Here is an 8,287-nt window from a genome sequence, read left to right on the forward strand (position 1 = left end):
ACCTCGGATAAAACTTTGTTGGTCTTCAAGGTGCCACTGGACTCCGACTTATCCTGTATTACAATACTGGTCGATCCAAATCAACCTGCTCAGTTGCAAAGGTGGAAACAGTGGGCCATACTCCACGCAGAGGCTCAGGGTTCAGAATCGAGAGTCTGCTGCCAAATCCTAAAGATCTGAAAGTGTGCGACAGAGGAGGAGTTGTAAAACACTCTAGAAGTGATACAGAAAGGAGTTGTGTGCACACACGCGCACACACAACCTGTGACTTCCCTATTTGCTCCAACTGTCCTGTGTAAACTGGTATATCATTTCTCCTATTTTGTTCCTTTTTTTATTTCAGGGATGCTTTATTCAAATGTTGTTGCTTTCTAGAATTGTCATTCTTTGTGTTACAGCCCACACAGCCCCGAGTTTCTATGACAAGGGCAGATTGTACATGCCTCTATTGTACATGCAGGTCAATGTACACACGTGAACACAAAAGGAACCATGAAGGATATCATTTCTCATTTTATATTCTATGGCTTGGAGAGATTGGTTTTGATTCCCCAATTAATTAATCACTTCATTTACACCCCAATTAATTAATTACCTCATTTATGGCCCACTTTTCTCCTCAGCGGGAACCCAGCTTTTGTCATTCTCTCCTCCATTTTATCCCCATGAAACCCCTGTGAGGTGGGTTAGGCTGTGGGTTTATGACTGGCCCAAGGTCACCCACACAGCACACAAGATTTCACAGCACAGCAGACATTCGAACCTGGTTCTTTAGGTAAAGGTTCTTTAGGTAAAGAACCAGACCCTACTCTGACTATAACCCTGACATCACAGTGACATTCCAAGAAGTCTGTTTCTTGAACTTATCCTCTTAATGTAGTATAGAGTACACAGGATGGGGTTTCATCCCCGTTCTTGCTCCACAGACCCACATTACAGGGAACACACGTATAATCCATGAAAAGCATATGTTCAATTTTTTGGAACATGAGCAGTCAGTAATTCTCGTGTGACATTCAACACATGTACAATTGAGCACATGATTTAAACTCTGCATACATCCAGGCACTGGTCCCTGATTCTGATTTCTTTAGTTAACTGAACATGCATCCAATCCTTCTTACAAACATACTCTTAGGATATATGGCCTTTCACTGTAACTTGTGAACAAGGCTTTTGCTTCAGGGGTATCAGAGTGAGGCCATAACTCTGTGACAGACAAGGCCAGTCCTAGACTGTCTGACACCCTTGGCAAGGCTAATTTCTGGTGCTCCCCCCGCCACTGATAACGTCATCAAGTCATATGGCGAGTGCCCAATTCGACGCCCTCAGAAGGCCAGCGCCCTAGGCAATCACCTAGTTTGCCCAGTAGCAGGGCCGGCCGGAGACAGAATACATGCTTTGCATAAGGAAGCCCCAGGGTCAGCCTCTGGCATCTCCAGGCAGCAAAAGCATCCTCAGGAACGAAGCAAAGCTGGGACCTCTGCCTAAATGTTACAAGAGCTGCTGCCAGTAAACGTTACTGGGCTTGCAGGGCCAATGATCTGAGTCACTGCACTGCATGCTAAAGCAGCTGACTCCTTTGTAGGAAACTGCAAACAAGCTCTGTTCAATCTATCGGTCTATTTTACTGCACAAACCAAGATGAAAACAGTTTTGTACATGCTCACCAGTGACTACAACAGCAAATGATGATTTATACCACATACCAGAGTTAGAGATTCATTATCGGCTCAACCACAATGCATTTTTTTTTCTGATGAAGACAGTTGACATGTTCAGCAGATGTAACAGATATCAGGGTGAGCGGGAGATGTGTGCGAATCAGCACTTTAAAGCTAAATCGACTCCAAATGGTTCCACGTGTTCCTAAATTCGGTATGTTCATATGACATTTTCCGTGCCTTGCTTTTACGCCCTGGTTTGTTCTTTTAAAGCACTGTGTGAATGTGTTTAATTACTTTAATTGTGAGCAGGTCTTGGGTGACATATAATTTTTTTTTAAATGAATAAATAAGAACCAGCCCCAACATATATGTGCAAGGGTGTCCATTTTCACCCCTTTTTGTATTTTGTATTAGTGACCCTTTTCACTTCACCGATTTTTGTTGCTGATGGTCTCCAATGACTTTACTGCAACCCTTTCAATGCCATTTATAGGTAACATGCAAAACCACAGCTTTCAAAATTGCATCCCTTGCTTGGGGAGAATTTGGTGCAAGGAAGCAAACAAACAAAAGCACCGCAATCAAGAGTCACGGATTTAACCTGCACAAGACAGAAGCCAAAAAGCAGCAGCAAAAATGGGGAATTCTGCATGGACAGAGCGAGCAGACACAATCTGAGATCATGTCAGCTGCAAACTCAGGTCGTGAGCAGAGAGTTTGGACTGCAGTACTGCAGCTTTACCACTCTGCACCATGGGGCTCTTATTATTATATTGTATTAATTAATGAATTAATTAATAACACTATTATTACTACTGTTATTGTTATTTCAGTGTCAGGTTGCAACTGGTTTACGGCAACTCCATAGGGCTTCCAAGGCAAGAACTGGGGTGGTTTGACGTTGCCGGCCTCCACGTAGCCAGGGCAGAGACAAGCAAAGCGGGCGACGCTTCTGTGGCACCTTGACAACCAAAACAGTTATTACGTAGGGCACAAGCTTCCATTAATCTTCAAAGGGCCACAAGATTCTTTTCTTTGTTGCAGCAACAGACACCCCGGTTCAGGCCGTGTGTGTCTCCTCAGAAGTGAGTCTCGTTATGTTCTGGGTAATCCTCAAGAGACTTATAATCTACTAAAACCCTTGAAGTCTATGGGCCTCTCTTAAAAGGAGAATAACGTTGCTTATAACTGCACCATCACACCCTTCTGAAATTAGAGATGGTGATAAAATTCAAATAGGTGACAATGTTGTTGTTTTTAATTGCCAGCTCTAGAGCAGTTGGTGGACGCAGAGGAGTGGCAATAATCATTATTACGGGAGCAAGGATTTTCACACACACTCAAGACTCACTTCCCACGATAAAGGAGGAAAGCGCTCATTGTCCGTTGGGAATCGTTCCTGGAACTTATCCCACTAAAATTGGTTCACTCCAACACAAGTCAAGCACTTGGCCTCCAAATGAAGGACTGGGCTTGAACAAACTCACTGGGAAAAGTCCCCATCATTCATTAATTCATTCATTTATACCCCACTGCTTTCCCCAGTGACCCAAAGTGGCTTACAATTAGAGCTGGGGGTTCTATTAATCTTTGAAGGGCCACAAGATTCTTTTCCTGCCCTGGAGCCACAAGGTTCTCCTGCCCTGGGGGTCCTAACCCGCCAGCCCACAGTGGGCTGGCAGGAAATCCCCTCCCAACATCACGGGTGCAATGACATCACTCACAAGTGATGTCATCACACTGGAAATGTCGCACACCGGCTACTCTAGGAGCTTCTGGGAAAGCTCCATGGTTTTCCCGGACACTCTAGCAATTTGGTAGGGTTGCCATGGGGGTCTTGGCAACCCTGCTTACAATGTCTTTCTTACCCTCCTCTATTTTCTCCTCAGAAGAGCCACCCTGCGAGAGAGGTGAGGCTGACGATGTGTGACGAGCCCAAGTAGGGTTGCCAGGTCTGTGTTGGAAAATACCTGGAGATTTTCGGGGTGGAGCTGGGAGAGGGTGGGGCTTGGGGAGGAGCTTCAGCAGGGCACAATGCTATAGAGCCCACCCTTCAAAGCAGCCGTTTTCTCCAGGGGAGCTGATCTCTGCCAGCTGGAGATCAGTTGCAAAAGCGGGAGATCTTCAAGCCCCACCTGGAGACTGGCAGCCCTACGCCCAAGGTAATCCAGAAAGATTTCATGCCAGACTGGTGACTTGAACCTAGTTCTCCCAAGAACCAAGTGTGATCTCTAAGCACTATACCAGGGGTGGCCAACGGTAGCTCTCCAGATGTTTTTTGCCTACAACTCCCATCAGCCCCAGTCAGCATGGCGAATGGCTGGGGCTGATGGGAGTTGTAGGCAAAAAACATCTGGAGAGCTACCGTTGGCCACCCCTGTACTATACCATATCTGACAGTCCTTTTTCACCACCTAGTGACAGAGACAGGTGGGGTGTGTGTGTGAGTGAGTGAGTGAGAGAGAGATGGGGGCAACGATGACTCGGTATGGCCAGCTTCCCAAATTCCCTTCTGGCCAACAGAATTTCGGGGAACTTTCAACATGACTCAAGTTCTGCAAAAAATAAATCAGGCCGTTAGAAAGGGAGACGCAAAACGGGTTCCAACTGGCACCAGGTTTTGCTTTTGTATACAGCCAATACTGTACGAGACTCAAATAGGGATCTGAGCCAAAACTTTAGAAGAAAGGGGGGGGGGGGAGACAGAGAATGAACACATACTGGCAAAAAATATGCTATTTTCATGGAAAAAAAGCAAACTCTGCTTTCAAATATCAGCTCTGCAGCTGGCAAAGGCGAACAATTAATGTTGTGTGTGTGTGTTTTAAAAATCTTTCTAAGAATTGCACGGTTTCCCTCTCTCCCCCTCCCATGCTTCCTTCCAGTTACAACTCTGAGTAATTTCATGCTCTAAGCCATGCGACTGGAGGTTCTCCAGCTCCCCACACCATCTGAGCTGCTACACCGTGAGTTTCAGCGGTTGCCCTATCGAAGGGCCAAAGACATGCAAGATGGGGGAAATGTAAGGCGTAATCTCCTTAAAGTGTTTTTGTTTCAATATTTGGCACTTCATACTACTTTTATTCTGCTTTTGAGCCAAAAATTGCCTCCCAAAGTAAAGCAAGAGACAATACAACACCAATTAAAACCCAATACAAAAATTGTTCCTTGGGGAGCAGATTCTCAGGAGAGTTGGATCCCAGGCATGACAGAGAGAAGCCCTGCCGCTTCCTGCCCTCTCTCTCACAACCCCTTAGGTGGAGCTGATGGGAAGAGGATGGGTTGCCCATCCCAGGTGGGGGCAGGGGATCCCCCAGTTTGGAGGCCCTCCCCCCTCCCCGCTTCAGGGTCATCAGAAAGCAGTGGGGGGAAGGGAAATGTCTGCTGGGCACTCCATTATACCCCCTAAGGGGACCGATTCCCATAGGGTATAATGGAGAATTGATCCATGAGTATCTGGGGCTCGGGGGGGCTGTTTTTTGAGGTAGAGCACCACATTTTCAGCATAGCATCCAGTGCCTCTCCTCAAAACAGCCCCCAAGTTTCAAAAAGATTGGACCAGGGAGTCCAATTCTGTGGGCTCCAAAAGAAGGTGCCCCTATCCTTCATTATTTCCAAATGGAGGGAAGGCATTTTAAAGGTGTGTGGTCCCTTTAAATGTGATGACCAGAACTCCCTTCGGCGTTCAGTCTTGCTTGTCACACCCCTTGCTCCTGGCTCCACCCCCAAATCCCCCAGATATTTATTGAGTCGGACCTGGTGACCGTAGAGGATTATCATATGGTGCTGAATAGAGGAACGTGTCATTGCTTCCTGCCCTCTCTCTCATAACCCCACAGGTAGCACTGGAGGGCAGAGGACCTTCGCCTTGTGCTGGAGCCAGACAAGATGGAGAGATGTCAAGCGGCTTCCTGTCTACCTAGCAGCTCCATTAAAATAATCATGTGATGAGGGGACTCTGAATTTGACTGAAAGAGCAGTCGAGGACACCGTTTGACCCTTTCTTCCCCATAAGCTGTTGCCAAACAAAACTACATATACCCCTCAACGGGGCTTTTTTTGAGCAAGAACGCACAGGAACACAGCTCCTGCTGGCTAGGCACCAGGGGTGTGGCCTACTATATAAAGGAGTTCCTGATGGGAAGAGGATGAGTTGCCGATCCCAGGTAGGGGCAGGGGATCCCCCGGTTTGGAGGCCCTCCCCTCTCCCCACTTCAGGGTCATCAGAAAGCAGGGGGGAAGGGAAATGTCTGCTGGGAACTCCATTATACCCCCTAGGGGGACCGATTCCCATAGGGTATAATGGCCTAATATATAAAGGAGTTCCTGCTGGGCTTTTTCGACAAAACCTCTGTGGAAAACAATAGGGACACCAGGGGGTGTGGCCTAATGCACAAATGAGTTCCTGCTGGGCTTCTTCCACCACAAAGCCCTGTGCAAAACAATGGTGATACTGGGGGTGTGGCCTAATATGCAAATGAGTTCCTGCTGGACTTTTTCTGCAAAAAGAAGCCCTGCCCCTCAGTGTCTTTTCCCCATGTATGTGAGTAAACCACATGGGAGTGATTTAGAAGAAGAAGATGATATTGGATTTATATTCCACCCTCCACTCCGAAGTCTCAGAGCGGCTCACAATCTCCTTTACCTTCCTCCCCCACAACAGACACCCTGTGAGGTGGGTGGGGCTGGAGAGGGCTCTCACAGCAGTTGCCCTTTCAAGGACAACCTCTGCCAGAGCTATGGCTGACCCAAGGCCATTCCAGCAGCTGCAAGTGGAGGAGTGGGGAATCAAACCCGGTTCTCCCAGATAAGAGTCCGCACACTTCACCACTACACCAAACTGGCTCTCCGGGGAAGCAGCCAAGCTCAAAGGGCTGGATCCCATGGAGGACTTGTCCAGAGGGGAAGAATTTGTCTACAGAGCATGACTTCCCCACCTCCCTCTTCCGCTAGAGTTGCCAGACCTCCTGGTGGAGGTGGGGGTCCCTGCCACCAGGGCCTGCTCCCCAAGTTGCTGATCATCTGGCTGGTGGGGAATTCACCCGGAGAAAGAGGAAGGCCCAAGCCACCTGGCTGGCTTCACGCAAGAAGTGATGTCATCACGCCAGCAGCAGCTGGGCGTTGCCTTGTATTTTTGCAAAAAAAAAATCTATGGTAGATGCTGTTTTTAACAAAGAGTTTTCTCCCAAATATCACGAGCAATGCACCAATACTGCAGCATGATGATGTCACGTCCTGTGCAACACGGGCAACATGGCTTGGGCCTTCCTCTTTCTCCTAGTAAGTCTCATAAGAACATAAGAGAAGCCATGTTGGATCAGGCCAACGGCCCATCAAGTCCAACCCTCTGTGTCACACAGTGGCAAAAAAATTTATATACACACACACACTGTGGCTAATAGCCACTGATGGACCTGTGCTCCATATTTTTATCTAAACCCCTCTTGAAGGTGGCTATGCTTGTGGCCGCCACCACCTCCTGTGGCAGTGAATTCCACATGTTAATCACCCTTTGGGTGAAGAAGTACTTCCTTTTATCCGTTTTAACCTTTCTGCTCAGCAATTTCATCGAATGCCCATGAGTTCTTGTATTGTGAGAAAGGGAGAAAAGTACTTCTTTCTCTGCTTTCTCCATCCCATGCATTATCTTGTAAACCTCTATCATGTCACCCCGCAGTCGACGTTTCTCCAAGCTAAAGAGTCCCAAGCGTTTCAACCTTTCTTCATAGGGAAAGTGCTCCAGCCCTTTAATCATTCTAGTTGCCCTTCTCTGGACTTTCTCCAATGCTATAATATCCTTTTTGAGGTGCGGCGACCAGAACTGCACACAGTACTCCAAATGAGACCGCACCATCGATTTATACAGGGGCATTATGATACTGGCTGATTTGTTTTCAATCCCCTTCCTAATAATTCCCAGCATGGCGTTGGCGTTGGGGTCTCCCCCTACCCCACTGGTTACCAGGAGGACAGAAGCAGCTATGGCAGATGCAGCTACATTAAAAGTGATCCCCCAAACCATCAGGGCACCCATTAAGCTTTCTGTATCATGCCAATTAAAAAACACTTTATCATGGCAAGCAGGGTCGCTGCCAATGTTCCCTCTAAGCTGCAGAGCAGGGGTGGCCAAACTGTGGCTCGGGGGCCACATGTGGCTCTTTCACACATATTGTGTGCCTCTTGAAGCCCCCACCACCCCATCAGCAGGCCTGGAGAAGGCATTTCTCTCTTTAAATAACTTCTTCAAGCCAAACCAGCCAGCGGCTTGGAGAGCGTATTTAAAGTTGCTTTCTTTCCACCTCTTCCTCCTTCCTCCCACCTATTTGTCTTTCTTCCTGTCTTGTGCCTCTCAAACCTCTGACATTCATGTCTTGCAGCTCTCAAACATCTGTTTATTCTATGTGGCTCTTAGGTCAGGCAAGTTTGGTCACCCCTCCTGCAGAGTCTTGTGAACAAAAATTCTACTTTGTGAGCTACTGGCATTAAAGTTGTGAGCTCCTGCATAAATTAGTGTGCCAATTTGGGGTCATCCTTCCCAAGCTAAGACAATAATGTGTGAGCTAGCTCACACTAACTCAGTTTAGAGGAAACACTGGTTGCTGCACAGTTTCTCAAGTTTT

The sequence above is a fragment of the Heteronotia binoei genome, chromosome 12 (genome assembly GCF_032191835.1).
Source record: "Heteronotia binoei isolate CCM8104 ecotype False Entrance Well chromosome 12, APGP_CSIRO_Hbin_v1, whole genome shotgun sequence".
Classification (NCBI taxonomy): Eukaryota; Metazoa; Chordata; class Lepidosauria; order Squamata; family Gekkonidae; genus Heteronotia; species Heteronotia binoei.